This window comes from Cibotium barometz, chromosome 48, assembly GCF_041138505.1.
Source record: "Cibotium barometz isolate CiBa-2024 chromosome 48, ASM4113850v1, whole genome shotgun sequence".
NCBI lineage: Eukaryota > Viridiplantae > Streptophyta > Polypodiopsida > Cyatheales > Cibotiaceae > Cibotium > Cibotium barometz.
Genome location: NC_141093.1, coordinates 31,971,854 through 31,994,397, shown reverse-complemented (window position 1 = coordinate 31,994,397; position 22,544 = coordinate 31,971,854).

Below are 22,544 nucleotides of genomic sequence, written 5' to 3'. Positions count from 1 at the left end.
AAGAGCTTGAGCTATTAGGGAGAGGTGAAGAAGAAGAGCTCAAGGAAGTAACCAAATACAAAGGAATGCCCTCTCTTTATAGCAATTTACTCAAGTGCTTAGGTGTCACCATCCATTAGTATTTTATTCTCGCATATCACTTCATCACATGGGTCTACATCCTCAAACTCATTTTTTCAAACATGTGGGTTTATGCAACCCTCAAAATTACTAAGGTTTCATATATTAGAGGTCACCAAATGCCCAATTCCATATCTTAGGATAAATTCTTTTTTTTGCTAGAAAGGCCCCATCTTCTCTAATTATTCTTTGTTTCAAGGTGCCTCAATTATTTTGAGTTTCACCTAATTATTTATTTTCTTTGAGGTCAATTACTTCAGGCCATTATATAGATTTTTTGGATGCGAGACCTATTTATACTAAAAAGAGCCATTTGGTCCAATTTCGAAACCTATTTAAACTAAAAGTGCCATTTGGTCTTAATTATACATAGATATGCACAGGGATCTTTTTACCCAATCCGTTGCTTCCACTCTCATAGAATATTTAGACGATGAATTTTGGTAGGTTGTTTTGACTCCGAATGGTCATTCTCTAGAATTTTCATCGTTTGGGCTTACTTTGCATTACTAATTTGTTTCTAAAAATCTCACTCGTATAGAATCCAAACTGAGTTCTATTTTCACATATAGTAATAGATTTTTTTATTTAGATGGATTTTCTAGACACAAATTTCTCTCTCTAGACTTATTTGCTCTCTTTAAATTTTGAGTTAGAAAATAAAGAGATCTAGTCACACTAATTTAGGGAGGGATAAATAAAGAGATCTAGTCACACTAATTTAGGGAGGGATCTTACACTTGGCAGGCTACTAGGGTTTGTTAATCTCACTATCTAAGACCATACAAACTAAGGAATAAAAAACCAAAGGAGGAAAATAGCAAAGCTTTAGATACTAAAGGGAATATCAACATAAGAGGAAGGAATTGCTATATAGCAATAAACATTAAACTATCATGTGAAGGGAGTAATTATTCTAACAAGTTAGGAAAAACTTTCCAAGAGGCAAATAGTGCCCAAATCTACATAAAGGGTAGTAATGGTGGCCCTACTCTAGGAAAGTAATGAATCCTCCTTCTTGTACAAGGGCAAAATTGGTGCTACACATCATGAAAAAAATGGTTCTTCCCTCACTTTTGTGATGGAGCTTACACACCCAAGAAATCCAACAAGGGCTAAAATGGATTCAAGGCCATGGTTTTAACCAATGGAGCCACATTCATAGCGGGCAGCAATTGGTACCAATGGGTTGAAGCCATGGTTGAGGGTAGAATCCTAAAATTATCCCAAATCCCAACTTTCAACTTTGGTGTAACTCTCAAGCATACCAGTTGTCTCTACTTAAATCTCAGTTATATGGTAATTATAGATTGACAATTTCTAGCATATGGTGGTTTCATTTTAAACATTTAGCCTTAATTACTCATGTAGATGGTTCATTTATTATTGGAATTTAGGGCGGATCAAACATGGTGAGGGGAGAATTAAGGTAAGAAAGAGAGGTTAAGACTACTCACATGAGAGCAGTCTTGCAACCTTCCTTCATATCATCAAATTGTCATTATCTCTTTGTAGTATCTTATTCCCTACAAATAGTTTAACAAGTGTGCTTTCTCCAAATAGTGGTTTCCATATACCTTTTAGAGTGATAATATCCACGTTTTTGTAGTGTGGTTTCTCCAAATAATGGTTTTTCCATCTACCTTTTAGAGTGATAGTATCCACATTCTTTGTAGCATCCTCACCCTCACATCCATGTGCCATCCATGTGGAATAAAGTGTGGTGCCATAAGTTGCCTTATAATAATCGTCATGTGTTCTGATTTTTTTAAGCTTTGTGGATGGCTTACATGGTTGTCATTTAGACAATTTTTGGGTGCCTTTTTGGTGGTCAAAGTGTGGGATCATGGCGCTTAGGGTTAGGATATAGGAATGCTAGGTGTTAAGTGAACTCTATTGCCCATTGCTACCCCCTACAATATGGCCAAGCATTATCCTCCATTGCACGTGCAACATCATAGCCACATAAACCCACCAAGGGGCACCACCATCATAAAGTTGGTCGTTGCCAACATGTGCCACTATTAACCCTACCATCGCCTTCCTCACTCACTTATTGTGTGTTTTGCCCATCCTAGCCTCTCCAATGCCCATTTACCCATCTCAAGGACGAGGGCCAATGGCCATGATCCATTTTTACAACATAACTATCCATGCCCAACTGCCCATTGTTGCAATGGTAGAGCCGCCCAATACTAGCTCCAAGATATGTTATCCATATGCCTCCATATTTTTTATGCCATATGTTGTTGGGGAAGGCGTTGGCTCTTTGGTGCATGAGCTACCATGGCCACTCGGCTTATAGCCACATACTACCATAACCAACCTACATATGATGAGTATAAAAAACTACATGACCTAATGCTAAACACCCCCTCCCCCCATTTCCATTTTTGCCAATTTTTTAAAATTCCTGTTACCTAGCTACCTTTTATGAATAACTAAATAACCTCCCCCCTCTCCACTCTCTCCTCTTTTTTGTTTCATTTATAATTTCTTTATAAATAATAAAATGGCCTTCCCTCCCTCCCCACTCTTCCCTCTTTTTTTCTTCATTTATCATTTTCTTTATGTGGGTTTTGTTTTCATTCATATGCTCTCTCTCTCTCTCTCTCTCTCTCTCTCTCTCTCTCTCTTAATATTTAAAAATTATCCTTTAAAATTTTTTTACCTTATCCTAAGCCTCTCCTGTCCTCACTCCATTGGAATGCTCCATAACTATGGGGGTAAAGGAAAATCTCTCTTTGCCTAGATGGAGGCATGAAGAGATATCCTTCATCGATGGCGGTTCTCTTAGAAAAAGTTGTTAGAGAAGAAGCTAATGAGAGGGAGAAACCTATGAGCAAACCTATTCATGTAAGCAATCCATCTAGTAGTAAGAATCCAATAGCATACAAGCAAGGAAGAGTAGAGTAGAGGAGAGCCCATAAGTATTCCCTATTGCAAGGGAATGAATGTCTATTTCTTAATTGCAAGATTGACTTACACGACTAGCTTTCACACTAGGCCAGATAAAACTTAGAAATAGTCCATTAGCACTAGTTCTAGTTCTAAGAAAATGTGTACATAAAGTTGGTCACTTCCCCATTATTTGGCATTAAGCTTAGGGTAAGAAGGCTACTTTATAAAGCCTTGCACCTTCTCTTACAAGAATTGGGTTTCCAAGCGTTACATATACGGGTACGATATTACTTGCAAAGAGATTAATATACCCCCCTTTCTACATCCTTGTGTCACCAAGCTTAACACTAGTCTTGTAATTGAGCCACAAAAGTGGCTCAGGGTCTTATTTAGGTTATTAAAATTAGGAATCGGCAACCATATTGAAACTTACCAACAAGTAGCACATAGATGAGCTCCCCTAACAAAGTGCATCATATGGGAACGTTTTACCCCAAAAAGTGAAAATTTAAAACTAAGACCACTAAAAATAGTAAAGGATTAAGCCAAGAAACAAAAGATTTGACCAAACATTGAATGCTTAATATTTGTTTTACCAAAGTCACTTTTTGCAGATTTGATGCAGAGCTTGATGCCACTTCTCCTTGAGGAATTTCACGAATTTGAGATCACCAACATGTAGAGCGCCTTTGAAAACCCCTAGGGCTAAGAGGAATTAGCCTAATTCCATTGGTGTAAGTGTAGATCTAAGATTTTCTTTAGAAAGGGGGCGCCTGCAAATTCATGATTTTCGGCTGCTTTTGGCAGCGATTCATCGACTTGAAGTGGTGAGCTGAGTCATGGAGAGTATACCTAGCTATGGCTAAGAGAGATTTGCCTAATGTTAAGGCTGGAGGGAGAGGGAGCTCCTCCACTAGCTGGGGGTGCAGAGGGTGCAGAGGGTGGTTGAAAAAAGAGCTCAAAATTGATTATCTCCTAATTATAATTAGTAGAATAGTTAGCAGAGTAATTAGACTTAAAAACCAGATAAGTCCTAAGCTTGGCTATGATACCATGATAAAATGCAAGCAAATTGATGAGCTATGGTGGATCAAATGCAATAATCAACATCATTAAGATGATAGCATGTAATTAAGATGATGATTAAGATGAGATTAGTGAACAATTAAGCTAATAGGATAATGTAGGCATGGATACTCAAAAACCATAAAATACTCATTAGACTAATGCCTCAATTTATAGGGTTTACATCCACAAGATGCCAAGCATCTAATCCCACTGATTTCTCCTTAATTTGTGCCACCTCCCTTACATATGGAGGCACCCTTTCCTAGAATCTTTCCACACCCCTATACTCACTCATGCTACCCTTGATTCTCTCATCAGTAGATACCTCTCACCTTTTCACTTAATTACAGACTCTCTTTTACAACCTCTTGCTAAGGGCTTGTTCTTGCACACACCCATATGGAGGCACCTTTTCCTAGAATCTTTCCATACCCCTATATTCACTCATGCTATCCTTGATTCTCTCATCAGTAGATACCTCTCACCTTTTCACTGCTACCCACTTGATTACAGACTCTCTTTTACAACCTCTTGCTAAGGGCTTGTTCCCGCACACACCCATTCACTTGTATATTTCAACAAAACATGTTCTCTAGTTTTCTATTTTTTCTTTCCTCCCTTGCTCTCTGTGTGTCTGTGTGTGTGTGTGTGTGAGCGAGAGAGAGTTAAGAGTAGGGATTAGATTACCTCTTATTAGCTTATGTTCCTATCAATTGTTTGTGTGAGAGATAGTGGAAAGTGAGATTCCTTGCAAGGTGAAGCAACTTCTTTTGTAATAGAGAGGTAGAGAGGCCTTGAAGGAGAGAATATGGAAATCATCAATTAAGCCTAGATGGATTCAAGAGACTAGACCTTAGAAACTAGGTACTGCACAACGGTTTGTTGCTGGTTTTTGTGCTTCTTGTTTGTGCTCTTATCTTGTTTGTGCTCTTATCTTTGAATGGGGGTGGTTGTGAGTTCATGAGAGGGCTCGAATGGGATATAAAATTTTTGGTGTGCCATTGCTACTAGGGAGGCATTCTTGATTCCTTTACTCTTTTTTGAGCCTCTACCACCATATCCAATGTTTTGAGGGCTCGAATGGGCTATAACATTTTTGGTGTGCCGCTATTACTAGGGAGGCATTCTTGATTCCTTCACTCTTTTTTGAGCCTCTACTACCTTATCCAAGTATCTTTTCCCATAGCCAATGTTTGTGAGCAATATTGTGTTGGTTGAGAAGAAGATAAGGTTGTGTGTTTCTATGAGAAAAAGAGGTTTTTATGTTTTATAAACATATTAAATCTATGCATTTTTACATGTTTTGATCCCTGATTTTTCACACCATGTGAAATTGTAAATTCTGTGCTTTTTAATGCCTTTTTCCAAAGATCATTGAAATAAAAAAAGGGTATTAAATTGAGTCCCATTAAAGTCAAAATTACTTAAACTAGGAAAAACACTAATTAATATCATTGAATCTTCAAATTATCAAATGCTAGTTTTTCACATTAGATAATTTTCATGTCCATGAAAATGTTTTTCACGACCGTGAAATACTCCCTAAAATTATGTCGTGATGGAAGAGATTTCCTTACCAAATATAAAAATCCTTATTCTAAAGAATCTTATCCTTGTCTTAAAAACTCTCAAATTTCACACCCATGAAAAACTAAGAATACTGGATTTTCACGTCCATATCTTGTGATTAAGGAAAGATTTGAGACCAAAATCATTAGAAAACATCAAAGGACATTAGTGTGCAACATCATTATACATCCAAATAAAAACTCAAAAGCTCATAATTTTTCACGTCATGAAAGTATATTTCACACCCATGAAAAATCAATTAGTTTTCATGTCATGAGAAAATAGTGTAGGTCCATTGCTATAGTATCGTGCATACTTCGCCTGCAGCCTGTGTGCGCTAATGTTGGTAGGGGTTACCCTATGGGGCTTACCCCTTTTCAGTTATTCTAACAAGAAAGGCAACCTTAAAACCCTAATACTCACATCATGCATATATTCCAACCATACTACTTGCCAAACATAATCAAACTACACAAGGAGAGTGTATTGCAAATATCTTTCAAGACTTGAATGTTATGCCCTATTTGAGAAGTTGATTGATGATTTGAGTTGTGAAATCCATTGATTGGTGTGATACAGATAATTATTGAGAAGTGCAATAAATATGAGTGCAAGGATTTGAGTCAATTAGAGCTGATTTTGGTAAAGGTTTTGTAGCACTAGAGTCTGTCAAAGAGTCTGGATTGTTAGGCGAAGATAGGTTCTAGGTAGGTGTTAGCTTCCAGTCACCAATTAAATAAGAAAACTAAAATTATACCACCATGGAAAGAGAAGGGTTGGCCATGGTCTATATAGTTAAAAAAGTTTCATCTCATTACCTTTTGGCAACCAAGTTTGTTTTCTTTGTAGACCATCAGGCTCTTCTTTATCTGGCAAATAAGCCTTACACCACACCAGATGGCTTCTAATTTACTAGAGTTTGATTTTACCATCATGGTACATAAAGGCTCCCATGTATTGGCCGACCATATGTCACACATTCCTAATAGAGAGCCACCAGTGGGTGTTGATGAGATGACTTGCCAGACACCCCCCTGTTCCAACTATGCCTGATTGCTGAATGGAGAGAGGAAGTTGCACATTTCCTAGCTCATGGCCTACCCATCGAAGCATCGATCAACAAGGATTGGGCAAGACACCTTATAAAAAATGCAACCCCCTTATAAAAAATGCAACCCCCTATTAATTGATTGCAAGGCAACTTTACAAACAAGGGAAAGATGGAATAATGAGATGCAGTGTCTATGAGGATGAATACGCCTCTATTTTGGAACAAGCCCACTCTAGGTCACGCACCATAAATCTTCACCCTAATACCCCCAGCCAATGTCCAAAAAGAAAGCACTAACAAGACCCTATGTGCCATCTTGACCAAGACTGTAGAGGCAAGTCGGCCAATGACTGGGAATTGAAGTTGCCAGAGCTACACTCTAGGCTTATTATGCCATCTTGACCAAGACTGTAGAGGCAAGTTGGCCAACGACTGGGAATAGAAGTTGTCGGCTGCACTCTGGGCTTATCTTACCATAGATAAAGTGGCCATGAAGGGTAGCCGTAGTACAGGAAAGACTCATTGGCAATGTTTTATCCAACCAACTCTTTTAGCTTTGATGAGAGACTCGACAAAACACGTCTAAGGGCTGTGTATGGAATGATTGTCAAAGAAGAAGGTGCAAGCAATGATTTGATAACCAGCTCAACGACGACAAAGAAATGAATGAGGGGGGTATGGTTCCTCTCTATAGCATAAAAAATCATAAGAAAAAACTCAAATACAAAGGACTAGGACTCTTCTTAGTGACTGAAATAACCCCACAAGGCACAGTGTGCATTGAAACTCTTGACAGTGTCGAGATGGCTAATTATTTCAATGGTAGAAAACTACAACACTACTATGGACTGCTCACGCAGAATACCTGCTTGAAGGCAACTCGCCTCAAAAAGGAGGAGAAACAAAAACACAATGAGATGAAAAAAATAGCACAACAAGAAGCCAAGGAATGGCAAGAAAAACATAGAGGAGGCCAACAAATCACAGTAAACATGGCTTAGGTAGTAGACCTTGAGGAAGTGGACTAGGAAGTGAAACCTGCCTGTTTGTGGTTAGGAATGAGCACTCCCACAAGTTTAACCCAAAAGTTAGCACTTATTGATATACTAACCATAATTTAATGTCCTATGACACATGGGACTCTCTCGAGAGGCCAACCTTACTCCACACCCTAGCCACCATCACTACGGTTGCTTTGCATTCTGTTAAGTGCTTAAGTGTTGTTTTACAACTTTATTTCACATTGGAAATAACTCCTTGGAAAGAAAGTTCTATGTTATGCCTGCATAGACAATGTGAGAAGAAATCCTTATGGGGGAAGAGGATGGATGGGCCACAATTGGTGTCATACTGATTGGGACACGAGGACAACAACTAGCCTCAGGGCAAGTTACTATCCTCATGATAATAGGTGAAGAGATGGAGCTGAAGATCTCACCTCCACTAGGAGTAAACCCCCCTTTACCAAACCACAACTTCCCCGATTACCGAAATAGATAGAACCATGCCACCCAAAAAGAGGCCTCTACTTTACCAGGATCCCCCATCTAACACTGTCTCATCTCAATGACACACTCCACAATTCATCAAGCCTCGCCAAACAATGCCTGCTAGCCTCGCTAATACTGCTAACAATACTAATGCTGCCAGGATCCCCCATCTAACACTGCCTCATTAATGACACACTCCACAGTTCGTCAAACCTCGCCAACAATGCCTGCTAGCCTCGCTAATACTGCTCACAGTGCTAACCGTGCTAGTAGGTAACATCTCCCCCCCATTCCACCTGACCCACCAATACTCACTGTTGGGTGCCCAAGTAGGTCCTCATTGCACACGGCTACTATGAGGTAGTTACCACCCTATGGATCCCCCATAGATCCCATCTTTCCCCTCAAACCCCAAAGCTTCCGACACATGCCAAGAGGAAGGGGAATTCCTTGGCACTTGGATTTTTTGGTGTGTAAAATCTTATTGGATATTCCATGAAGATTGATTCCACCAGGGCTATGAGACTGCATATATGAGGCAACACAAGAGGCTCGGCGTTCACATTCTTAGTAGCTATCCAGAGTTTATGGGTATATGCCATGTCAGGAATAGAAAGTGTATATCTTGTAGAGCTTTGTCTACTTCCTCTTACCTTTCCTCCCAGGCTAACCTCAATATTTCTCACCTTAGAAACCTTTGTAAGCTTCATGGGCTTAGTCCATGATGATTTGTTGGTTCATTACTTGCCTTTTACATCACCTTCCTTTTCACACTAAGTATAGGTAGGTTCTTGTTATTCCCTCAAAATGAACTTTGTAAAAAAAAAGGTAGTTCTCAACAAATGTCAAAGTGGTTGTTTTGAACTTTATTTTATCAAATATACCCTTCATGAAGCAGCTGATTGGATAGCTAATAGGCCATTGGGATAATCCTTAGCATATTCTATTTACCATAAATCAGCCCAAATAATCCACTCATACTTACTTAGGGTGCTCCTTGTCTTCTAATAAGGAAAGAGGCTTGATCTTCATCTTTTGGTTCCTTCCTTCTCCCAATGAAAACACTTTCACTCTCATAAAGTAATCCCGTTCCTTCATTCTTGCGATGAAAACACTTCCACTTTCATCGATTAACTTCTTTACTATCAACCACTTAGCTTCAGGAGGGAGTTCATCCCACCAACGAGACAAACAATCCATCTAAGAAGGCTAATAACCAAGTAGTAAGCCACTTTTTGCAGGGAGACAAAAATTGAAACTCCTTACTCCTAAGTGATTGTTTGCAAGGGGGTGGATATAATTTTGGTATGTATTGGTATTATTTTAGGTTGAAATGGAATGAAACTCCTTACTCCTAAGTGATTGTTTGCAAGGGGGTGGATATAATTTTGGTATGTATTGGTATTATTTTAGGTTGAAATGGAATGAATTTTGAAGAAGAATATTTAAAAATAAAGGATATATAGGGACTTAACACTAACCCTGAGTGCCATACTCCCACACTTCATTCACCCAAAAAACAACCAAAAACTATCTAAAAAATGAGGACCGTTTAAGCCATCTACAACTACTCTAGGACTTGAATGTTTCATCATTCTCAATGAAAAGAAAAAAAAAGCACATCCTTCAATGAGCACTATAATAAAATTTTGACATTTTTATGGTGTCATGAATACCATCCCATGAGCATGATAAAACTATATAAGTATGTATATGAAGATGGGTTTTCTAATCAAATCCACAAACCAACCCCTCTAGTTGTAAATGTGCAATATTACACTAGACCATAAGTCTCTCTCACTTGGCATCTAGATCCTACAACTAAACTCCACCCATCACATTATAAACATCACAAGCTTGATTTTATACACATAAGCCCATCATTATTATAAACATCACAAGCCCATCATCTTATAAACATCACAAGCCAAATTTTATACACATTAAAAGGTTGGAATAATGAACAACAAAGAAATGTATTACAAAATCAATGCCCAATTAAAGAAATGGATTACAAAACCAACATACAAATGTCCAATTATAAGGGTGATTCAGCGTACCCATATTGAGTAGTAGTATTTTACAGCTCAAAGGCAAGACAACCCAATAAGGTGATTCAAAAATGTAAGTACTTGACTTAATAAAATTCGAGTTAAATCAAGAAATAAAGTAGAAGCTTTGAGTAAAGGTTCTCTTTTTAGAAGAATGTGAGAAAGAGGATGAGCTTGAGCTCCTTGCCAAACAAACACACACGCGCGAGTAAACAAGCACACAAGAGAGATGATGGTTGGCTGAATTTTTTGCTATTCTCTTCTCTTATCTACAACCGTTAACATAAAGAGATAAGAGTACGTACTATAAGGGAAAGTACTCTCCTACTCTAACATATAAAGTTTGGTCCATAGTGAACTCGACTACATGAGCTAGCACTATAACTAAGGCTATCACATAGCTTGTAAACCACGGCGACATATCACCCATAATCTCACAAACCATACTAGTGGCATAAGTGCGAAAGCTATCACCCAGGAGGGTCATAAATGCCTACAACACTATTTAAGCTTGATATCTTAACACTCCCCCTTAAGCTCAACTCCACACACACTACACTTCGAGTAATCTCCTAAACTTGCAGAGCTTCTCTATACCTAATGCCTTTGTGAAGATATCAACCACTCCATCCTCTGTGCTGGCATATACCAAGTCCACATCACCTTCTACTTCACAAAATGATAATGCACCTCAATGTTCTTTGTCCTAGCATGATAGATTGGGTTGCTGGCTAGATGTATGCCACTTATGTCATCACAATAAATGACAATGGCCCTATCCATGAGCTCACCCATATCAAGCCAATATAGATGATCATGGGTGCACACACACACATTTTGAGTTAAACGTGTGTTAAAAACCAAAATTCTCATCACATTTTACTCTCCCAAATCGAGGCATGCTTGTACACCTGGATTTGTAAGAGTGTCTTCCACGATGTTGTCATGTCAATGAGATAGATCTTCAACCAATATGCATTGAAGCAACTTGAATAAAGAGTGTTATATCTTGGAGAAGAGAGGAACCATTTGAAAACTTCTTGTGTACCACAAATGGTCCTTTCCAACAGACAAGAAGCTTCTATCCTTACGGTTATCCAAATAGTTGTCATATCTCAAGACCAAATCACTTTGCTCAATAGCATCCTTTTCCTTGAATTTCTCATCAAACAAGCTCTTTGAACGTGCGGCTCACTTCTCAAATTGTTCCCAAACGTGGTTGTTGTGATCATCCTCTAACACATGTAGGTGACGAAATCATTATGTGAACGCCTCTTGATCTCCCCATCCGTGTGAGCAAGAGATATCTGCAAGCTAGGCACCTCTAGCTCCATAGGAAGAATAGCATCCATACTTTCAATAAGGTAAAAAGGAGTAAACCACAAAGCCACCTTATATTTTACACAATAAGGCCATAAAGCATAAAGAAGAGCTTCGACCCAACAGTGTACCTCCTCATATAAAAGGAGGCCATTTCAAGCAATGAAACATATCACTTGCACACATCTCAAGCCTCTTCATGAGGATAAGCCTTAATCTTGTAACCTAATTGTGCTTAAGTCTATTACACATACTCATCATCTTATGAGTTCACTTAGGTATCATCCACCTTAGATTAGCCATGTTAATTGTGTTGTCATTAGAGTAGGATCAGCTTAGGTAATATCGATCCATACTTTCAACATGGTATCGGAGCTTGGTTTTTCTCTCCTAACTTAGTTTAGAATTTGTGCACATTATTAGAACTAATCTCTATCTTTAAGATTTATTAGTGTGATTAGGGTCCTTGTCTCTTTTCATCATTAGTAGCTTACTGTCGCGTGCTCCTGATAGGCTGCGCAGTCACATTAACTTCCTATCATTATCTTCTCATTAAAAGCCTCGTTCACGCGCATGTGCTCCCGACTTAAAATCTTGCATTATCACTCTCTCTTTTTTTCGTAGAAACAGGAATATATTAAAAGAGGAGGAAATTACAGCGACCCATGAGAAAAGTCCATGGGGGGACCCTTAAAAAAGCTAATCCAATAGGTGGCTTTAGCTACAATCCAAAAGCACTCAAAGATGAGAACACCTATCTGAACCAAAAAAGGATTGCTAAGAATGGCAAATATTCCACCAACCACTTAACAAACTTGTGCGGTGGAGCCATCTTTTTCACCAGATAAGACATAGTGGCCAAAGTAGTGAAAGCCGTAAAGTGCTTAGGAAGAAGATATGAATGAAGCTTCCTTACCATAAAGAGTGGGCTGCATAAAACTGTGTTCACCTTTTTGCAAGATAATAGCCCCCAAAGCCACTTTTCTAACACTCAAAGACACATAGAACTCCTCATTCCAATTACGAGGCATAAGGATAGGAGCCTCCACAATAGCTTAGTATGTGGCCTCAACTACGGCTTGATGAGCATTAGTCCAAATAAAAGCATGTAGTTAAAGAGTAAAATGATGAAGAGGGTATAGAAGTTGTGGAAGCTCCTCCAAGAAACATGTGATACTTAACCTTCTTGATGGAAGTCAACAATGTGCGAGCCGATCTGGGAATAGGTAGAGAAAGGATAGCCTTCACCTTCTTGGGATCCATACCAATCCATAGCAATACCATCTGAATGAAACCACATGGTCGAGCAAACAAACCTTGCCTTCGCTTTTTTGAAGGGTTGAGCGATGCTTCAGCCTTATCAACACTTTCAAAATCTTGATGAACCTTCTCAAGGTGCCCAATCCTAGAAGAATAGATGCAAAAATCATCCAAATAGACAGGAAGAAACATACTGAGATATGTGTCAAACACCGCCTTTATAAAGTGTTGAAAGCTGGCCGACACATTTGTCAATCAAAAGGGCATCACATGATAAGAAAAGCATCCCCATGGTCTGATGAAAGCCGATTGGTCCTCCTAGGCAACACAAATTTGGAAGTATCCCAAATATCCACCATCACACACTATATACATCTCATGACCTGACACGCGATCAAGAATCTCATTTTGGAAAGGAAGAGGATGATGCTCCCTTTTGGTGCAAATATTAAGGGGCCAAAAATCAACACATATGCGCCACTTTAGCCCCTTCTTTGGCAACACCACCACAGGTGAAACCCATTCTGAAAATCAATACGTATGCGCCATTCTACCCCCTTCTTTGGAGACACCACCATGGGGGTGAAACCCATTCTGAAGTCTCGAATGGGAAAGGTAAAGCCTTATTTCAAAATTCAATCAATCTCTATTTTAAGACATCATGTTGCAGCATAAAATCTTGTTTACCTTTTTGCAAGAGAATAGCCCCCAAAGCCACTTTTCCAACACTCAAAGACACATAGAACTCTTTATTCCAATTAGGAGGCATAAGGATAGGAGCCTCCACAATAGCTTACTGTGTGGCCTCAAATACAGCTTGATGAGCATTGGTCCAAACATAATCACGTGGTTGAAGAGTAAGATGATGAAGAGGGTAGAGAAGTTGTGCAAGCTCCTCCAAGAAACGTGTGTGATACTTAGCCTTCTTAATGAAAGTCAACAATGTGCAAGCCGATTTGGGAATAGGTAGAGAAAGAATAGCCTCCACCTTCTTGGGATCCATAGCAATTCCATCAAATGAAACCACCTGTCTAAGAAAACAAACCTTGGCTTCCCCGATGTCACTTTGAAGGGCTAAGAGATGCTTTAGCGCTATCAAGACTTTTAAAAGCTTGAAGAACCTTCTCAAAGTGCCCAATCCTAGATGAATAGATGTAAAAATCATCCAAATAGACATGAAGAAACATACCAAGATGTCTCAACATGCATTCGTAAAGTGTTAAAAGGTGGTCAGCGCATTTGTCAATCCAAAGGACAAAGCATCCCCATGGTGTGATGAAAACCAATTAGTCCTCCTTCACAATACAAATTTGGAATTAGCCCAAATATCCACCATCACACACCGTATACATCTCACAATCCGCCACACGATCAAGAATCTCATTCTGGAAAGGAAGAGGATGATGATCCCTTTTGGTGCAAATATTAAGCGGCCGAAAATCAACATATGCGCCACTTTACTCCCTTCTTTGGAGACACCACCATGGGTGAGACCCAATCTTAAAATCAACACATATGTGCCACTTTAAAATCAACACATATGTGCCACTTTACCCACTTCTTTAGAGAGGCAAAGAGTTGGGGAAAACCATCAAGCATACCAAGGTAATCCTCCTTCTCTTCCTTCGTCAAAGAGGATCCAAGAACATCAAAATGAACCTCAAATACATCCATAGAAATCTTGTTGAGTGGGGAATCTGTTGAATCTTCTTCTTGATCATCATAAGAAGAGCTAGTAGTATCTGTGTCACACTCTCCACTATCATAAGAGGATCTAGTAGCATATGTGTCATAGTCTTCACTATCATAGAAGGTCTCCTCCTCCTCCAACTCTAAGCTTGCCCACTTCAAATGTTGTACCTTTTTCAATGGTCACCATATTGCATAAGAAAATTTCCTAGCTTCCACTTTTGGGTCATGTTCACTTGTCGCATCATCCACAAGATAAGAGGGTAGGCCACTCAATTCACCTTGGTAGGAATAACCTAAAAATTTGAAGGAACTTGTAAACCACATATGTCAAGTTAAACTTATAATCACCCCAAGAGCTTTCACACAAGAATTATCGGGAAACTTAATATGAAAAGGAGAAGCTTCATGGCAACAAAAAGCCCAAGCTTTTCCATGGTAGCTAGACTCATGGCGTTCACATCCACTCCTCCATCAATGTAGGCTCCATGAATGTAATGAAGTAAGTTTGGGTGCAACACATGCACATGGGGAATGGAGCCTAGGCACTTGGGCTTAGGGACATTTACATGTGTACTTTTAGGGGATCCTATATGAGACATAGGGCTCATGGACATTGTACCCTTTTTTTTAATCATATTCACGCTATAGGTCCTATCTACACAAATGACAACAGCTAAGGTGTGTCACATGTAGCCAAAACAATGAAAGCAATACATGCAAGCTTATGGATTACATGCAAGCTCATGGATTTCATTCAAGCATGACAGGATCAAGCAGGCTACAAAAAAACAGCCTCCTCCAACAGCGATTTTGGAAAAGGATGAAGGCTACATGCATCTCACAGTTATCACTCACAACATGAATAGAATCCAAAAATTTACAAGCAGTTAACAGAGTACATGCATGGTGATTAAAGTTCCCTGCAAGCAAGATACTACTAAACAATTTCATGTTTCAGTACAGGAAAAAGGTCTGTTGTTTGATTCGAGGAAAAAACATCAAATAGACAGTACAGCAAACAAAAGCAAATGAATCCAAGGTTCTAGCCATCATAGAGATTTGCATAGCCCCCGATTCACAACAGAGGCAACAAAACTCCGATTGCTTCCAATAAACACAGAGAGAGCTTCTCAACCCTGACGAACCGGAGCAAGAGGAGCAAAGAACTGTGAACGCACAGAAGGCGCTGCTAGTTCGTAACACGCAAAGGCGACTGGCTGCCCTTGTGCAAACACATAAGGCGCTGCTAGTTTGCAACACGTAGAGACAACTAGCTGCCCTTGTGCAAGCGCGCAACGGGAGCAGAGAACGTATAGAAGGCGCTGCCAGTTCACAACACATAGAGATGGTTGGCTGTCAACAGCCCATTTCGCAGCTAATAGAGAATGCACAGAGAGCTTCTCAGCCCTTGCGAACTGGCCCAGGAACAGAGAACGCAACACAACAGAGGCAACCATGAGCAGGAGCAGAAAAAAAAACAGGAGCCACGAGCAGGAACAACTACAGCCACCAGGAGCACACCATGTTGAGGGTAAAAATGGGGGATAAGGTTAAGAGAAAACCCTAAACTAAAGGGTGCCCATTCCACACCTCCACCCTTGAATTCTTGCCCATTCCACACCCTACCCTTGGATTCTTTGGCCATTCCACACCCTGACCCTTACATTTGCTAGTTCCCATGCATGATAGTATGCATTGAGTGTTAGAGGTGTTTACATGAGGAGATGGAGTTCGTCCTCATGCCTTGAGTGTGTGGAGATAGTTCGTGTGTGTATTGTGGGCATATTGGGTGATTGTTCACACGTGTGAGGTGTATTGTGGGCATATTGGGTGTATTGTGGGCATATTGGGTGATTGTTCGCACATGTGAGGTGTGTCACACGCGTTGATGTTTTATTTGAGATTGTTCACATGTTTTGAGCCTCGTGGTGGTGGTTAGTGTGCCGTGTGGGTCATTTTAGTGTATTTTGGGCATTCACGTGCACACTTTTATGTATTTTGGGCGTTCACGTGCACACTTTGGGCCACTTTTGTGTATTTTGGGCGTTCACGTGCACATTTTGGGTCATTTAGTGTATTTTGGGCATTCACACATGCATCTTAGCCCTTGTTCATGCACATTTAGAGGTGTTTCTACACTTTAGGGCCTTGGCGGGACGACATGAGTTCCCATTACTACTTCTACCCCGCCTATGATCGCCGTGCTACCCACCATCTTCGTCGTCGACATCACTATGTCTCTATCCCAGACCCTAATCATGCAATATCTGCTCGTATCCTATCATTCTGGCTTCATCGTCGTTATCTTGATTTGCCATTTCAGGTGAGGAGTTACATATCATTTGCCGAGTTCATACATACATTTGGCACATCACGGCTTCGACCTCTAAATCCTTCTTCACCGACATCATGCTATGATGACACATCATATTCATGTCACATATGGATGTTTGAGCTTCGTATGTTATTACCTAGCCAGTGTAGACATTTATTTGATGAGAAGGATGTTTGTGCTACATGGTCTAGACGTTCTATACATGGTGATTTTGTTGAGGATCTATGTGGATATCTTTACATGGATGGTTCGGCATTGATTGCATGGGAGGATGTATGTGGGGATTTTATTGAGTGCCCTACATTTGTGAGCAGAGATGACTATATAACTATGAGGGTGGACATCATTATGACATGCATTCAGTGGATGTTGATGATGATATTGATGTTGACACATGGTCATGGTCATACACATACATGTGATGACATTGATGTATCACACCCACATACCTATGATGATGTATTGTGCACACACACACACATGATAATATTGATGTATCACACACACATACACATGATGATAGTGATACACGTGCACTCCACTGACACATATGTACATGATGATGATGTATGTGATAGTGATAGTGATAGTGATAGTGAGAGTGATGTGTGTGAGTCAGATCATGTGGGCATGATTTTGATGGGAGGGATGGCAGCGAGCACATCAAGCATTACAAGCATCATTGAGCTACCTATCTCTATTCCTAGTGATCATAGGGATACATTAGATGACCATAGTGATGCATTCCATGATCTTGATAGGCATTTGACTAGTCTCATGATCATTCGGCTAGTCATACATCTTTAGTCACACATGGGATTGACATTTCACATGTCGTTGAGCACATCATAGGCCATGAGGAGCATAGACCCGAGGTTCTAGTATTAGATGTGTTGGGATACTCCTCTAGATTTGTTACATGTGGAGAGATTTCGGATGCAGCCACTACTCCTAGTTTTCGTAGCATTTCTGGCAGCATTCGAGTGGATCGAGCTCTGGTGATTGAGCAATCAGGGATAGTGCATGAGAGTAGTGATGAGTTTATAGAGGTGAGACATCGTAGGAGTATGCATATCGATCATATTTTTAGCATATCCTATGACATTGACTTTGAGAGTTTTACAGTTGATCTAGGTATTTCCTTAGATCCAGTACTATTGGAGATTGATCTATCATGGGATTTATGTCATATAGGGACACCAGTGATGGAGTTGGTCTATACCTTTGGGAATGACCTTAGCAACCTTAGAGATTCCATTGATAGTGAGTTGACTGATACCACTTTTACCTCTTGTGTAGACACTTGGTCAGTGCTTAGTAATGATGATTTTTATGATGATCGAGTTTCTGTTTTAGAGGGTCACACATATATAGAGTGTCATACACATGGAGATATTGTGCATGGGTCGAATCATACTCATACATACATAGATATGGTGGATCATGCTTTTGACTCCTTGAGTGGTGCTACATATGACGGAGGCATGAGTTCACATTTGACTCCATATGAGGCCGACCTTGAGCTATGTTCATTTGGCTCCTTCGGATGTCGGCACACGATCCTGTGTTCTTTGGAGTCAGGACATCTTTCTTTGGATGCATTCTTTGCCATTTGAGGAGCATATTTTGTGGATATATGGATCGACATTCAGATGCATTTACGACATATTCCATTCTTGGCATACACGATGATTCTTTTATGCCACAACCACTTGACATTTTGGTCAAGAGTTTCGAGCTTCTTCGGCGGATACCTTTCATGCCAGATTCACAGTGTGGTCATGAGGATGGGCTTATGAGTTTTCCTTTTGACCCTGGGACTACTATCTCTTTAGAGTCAAGCTTTCCTTTTGATCCAAGAGATACTACCATTCTAGCTTCGATGGTTTAGGGTGTATACCATCCATATCCCTTTGATCGTGGAGGATACTCGACTAGATTCATCATTGACAGTGGTTCCTTATCTACTCCACTTGCACCAGATTATCATAGAGCCATTGCCTTGGATTTTTCATGCCCCTCAGATTTTCTTTTAATATCCAGGAGGTTGTATATATAGCCTCATCATCGATGGGAGTCCTCTATCCTTTCCATTGGACCTAGGGGGTTATATGATTCATGCACAGGTCTTCCACTACATTCAATCATGGATGTGATTTTTTTTTGCTTTTGTACATAGCCACTACCCTTCGATTTCAAGGACGAAATCATTGTAGGAGGGGATGGTTTGTAATGAAGTAGGTTTGGGTGCACATGGGGAATGGGGCCTAGGCACTTGGGCTTAGGGACATTTGCATGTGTACTTTTAGGGGATCCTATATGAGACATAGGGCTCATGGACATTGTATCCTTTTTTTTATCATATTCACTCTACAGACATTCATGTCTTCTTGGTGCTCATGCCCAAGCTTCCATGGCCGCCTTGGCTATTGCCCTAGGATGGTGACCCACACCCATGTTGTCACTTCATGCTTTGAGTGGCCAATCCTAGTTTCTTGCAATGAATGGTTGAGCCTTGAATAATCACATCAATCATTGGCAAATCATCATGTAAATGGATCGTTAACATTACTTGCCTTTTTGTGAACTCCCTTGGACGGTCGCTTGGATGACCTCATACTAATAGCTCGTGGGGCCACCATTGTTTCCTCATGCTTGGAGTCATAGCTCGTGGCAATTGTTTCCTCATGCTTGGACTCATAGCCAAAAGAGTCATAAACACCTTGAGTGTTCATAGATCCTCCATCAAGTCATAGGCTTTTACACCATGGCCAAGCTCAAAATCACCCAATCCGATCTTCCTCCTTGAGCTCTTCTTCTTGTGCTCCTGTGCCACATGAATATAAGCCTCTTCCGTGTTTGCCTCTACTTGAGCACGAGTTTTTTTACCCATAAGAACCTCTGCCTTGACTTATTTTAGTGCTTCCCAAAGCTATATCCTAAATACTCATGCCCAAGACATTAGCTCCTGGCATAGAAAATGGATTGGCCTCTAAGAGCCTTGAACAATTGCGCTGCACATTTCATGGCCACATTCTCGGCAATGAAAAGACTCCACTTGTGCTACCCCCTTCTCTAGATTGGGTATTTTTGGCTTGTTGTTGTTGCTACAATAATTGAACTCAAAGGTTAGCAAACTCATCAACCAAATGATCCACTGAACTCTCACCTTGACAAGCAACAACTGACATTTGCATAGGAGCTGGTTTCGAAGATAATAGATGGTGCAAAGCCAACCGCATCTTTGTCTCTTTCTCCTCAACAATCTGAACTGAATCTTAAAGAGTGGTCGACCCCTTCATTCCTAGAACCTTAATTTGCAACACGGGGTTCAAAGCATCAATAAAGCAATTTAGCTTCACAAAGGTAACCTCGTGGCTTGAAGCAGTGGGTTGCATCACTGCTTGTCGACCTTGAGCCACCGCTCACTCATCAAAACGGGCATATGTACAATTGTCACAAACACATTGCACAGATTTCGTAGGAGCCTTTGACAAATTTTGAATTTCCACCCACAAGTCTTTAGGGCTCTCAACAGGCCCAAACCTCATACAGAAGGCTTCTACCAATGCATCCCAATCATGAGACGAATAGCTTGGGGCAAAGAAAGGCACCAATGCCCAAGCCAATATTTGAAGTTTTGTACGTGTTCTTGAACACTCCATCTATGTTTGACAGTCATAAGCACATACTTTGCAAGAAACACATCCACGACAAAGGACCATTGGGGTAAAACACATCACCATCCATACTGGAAAAGCGATAGATAAACCACTAGAAACTAATACTAGTTGTCAATCCACATTGAAGAGAGGCTTCCATGCTCACCGCACAAAAAACGACACATCTAGGGATCTATGTATAATGTGTCAATGTGTTTATTGAAAACATCAAGAGGGTATTGCCCCAACTACACTGCACACAAATCACCAGTAATAGTGTCACGTCCTTCAATGGTCTAAAAAACTGATGTCGAGAAGCCTGCACATAAGAGGACTAAATGTGCATAAACACGCTCCAAGAAAGAGGTGTCACGAGCTTGACTTCTCGAAAAAAAACTCATCCCCTCTCGGGCTTATTTCTAAAAATTGAAAAAAAAAAGTTTGGGACTTTTAGCTTTTCTGCTTCTTTGAAAAAATTTACTTCTTATATATGAATTTTAGAAAGAAATCCAAAACCACCATGCGGATCTCTGCTAGGGCCCGGCCAAGCCCCCACAATCTCAGTCGCACCACCACCAACACAGCCATGGAGAACCAGTCGCCAAGCGGCCCGGCCAAGGTGACCAAACCACAACGACAAGCACCAACCACCACACCACAAAGTATGGACACTACACTACACAAAGGTGTAGCGTGTAGGCGGCCTTCGAAGCCAAATAAGCAAGGCTTTAAGCCCTTTCAACTAGTCAAGCAAGCATGCATTCTCGCGTGCCATGGAAGGTGGTAGCCACGGTCATATACGACATCTCCCAGCTATCTTGTCCTCTGCAACGATGACACGGTGATGTGATGATAACAATGATGATCATGCCAACTATGACGGTCTTCTTGGTACTACACGCAATGGCACAACAAGCTTTTCTTTTTAGGGTTTTAAAAACAAAGCTTCATTCTTATTCTTTTACTAATCAATCCACACTTCCTTCTTACCAATCATTTAAGCCCCGATTCCTTTCTATAAATAATGATTCTCCTTCTACAAATATATCACAAGGCTTTTATAGCCAAAAGCTCCAACTTTAGCTTTCAAAAACTTATAAAGCTAGCTCCCCCCAAAATGGCTTTGTAAAAGAACTAAAGCTAAAACTCCACAAGACTAAATCCAAATAATATTTACAAGAAAACGACGACGGCATCTAATGAGCAACTGCAAAAAAGATCGCCTACAACGAGAGTCCACCGAGATCCAAAAAAGACCCCGATGACAACATGATAACTTCAAACAAAAAAGAGCAAAGCCAATGTAGAAGCACACGTTTATCAAATGTGTGTAAAAAACCCGAGCAAAAAAATCCCATCACACCACATACAAAGAAACCCTTTAAAACAAGCAAGAAAGGATTCAAAAACTCATGAAGATCTCAATGCAACAAGAGAAGCCAACATGCTGCTAGACCACAAACAAGAAGCATGCCCACGAAGTAGATGTCCTCACGGCTACAACCACCAATCTTGACACCCTCCATGTCTCCCACAACACCCCTATCTCCACCTTTGCACTCTTTTGTAAAATTCTCACCCTCTACCATCTCCAAGTTGATATGTTTATTCACCTTATTTGACTCAATCCAATTCACCTCTTCTTTCTCGCATCGATCATTATTCTTACGCTACCATAGCCATGCTTTTTTTCCCATCATATTCTCTTTCACTAGATCAGCCTATCAAAATCTATTGCAATTCCAAACACCTCCTCATCCAAAATTTCCTTTCTTGGTGTCAAGCACTTTTGAAATCCACTAAACTTGAAAAGGACACATTTCTTGAGTTGGATGCTCCATCAAACTTGGCATTTCCAACAGATCTTAAAGCACTTGAAACTAGCCATACATGGCTAAACAACAAAGGTTGGAACCTTGTTAAAGGAAACCAAGACCATCTACTGGAGATGCACAACACTTGCTACGAACCTGCAAGCATCATCATGCTTTCCAACTGTCCTTTCTCATGCAAAAAGAGGGTGGT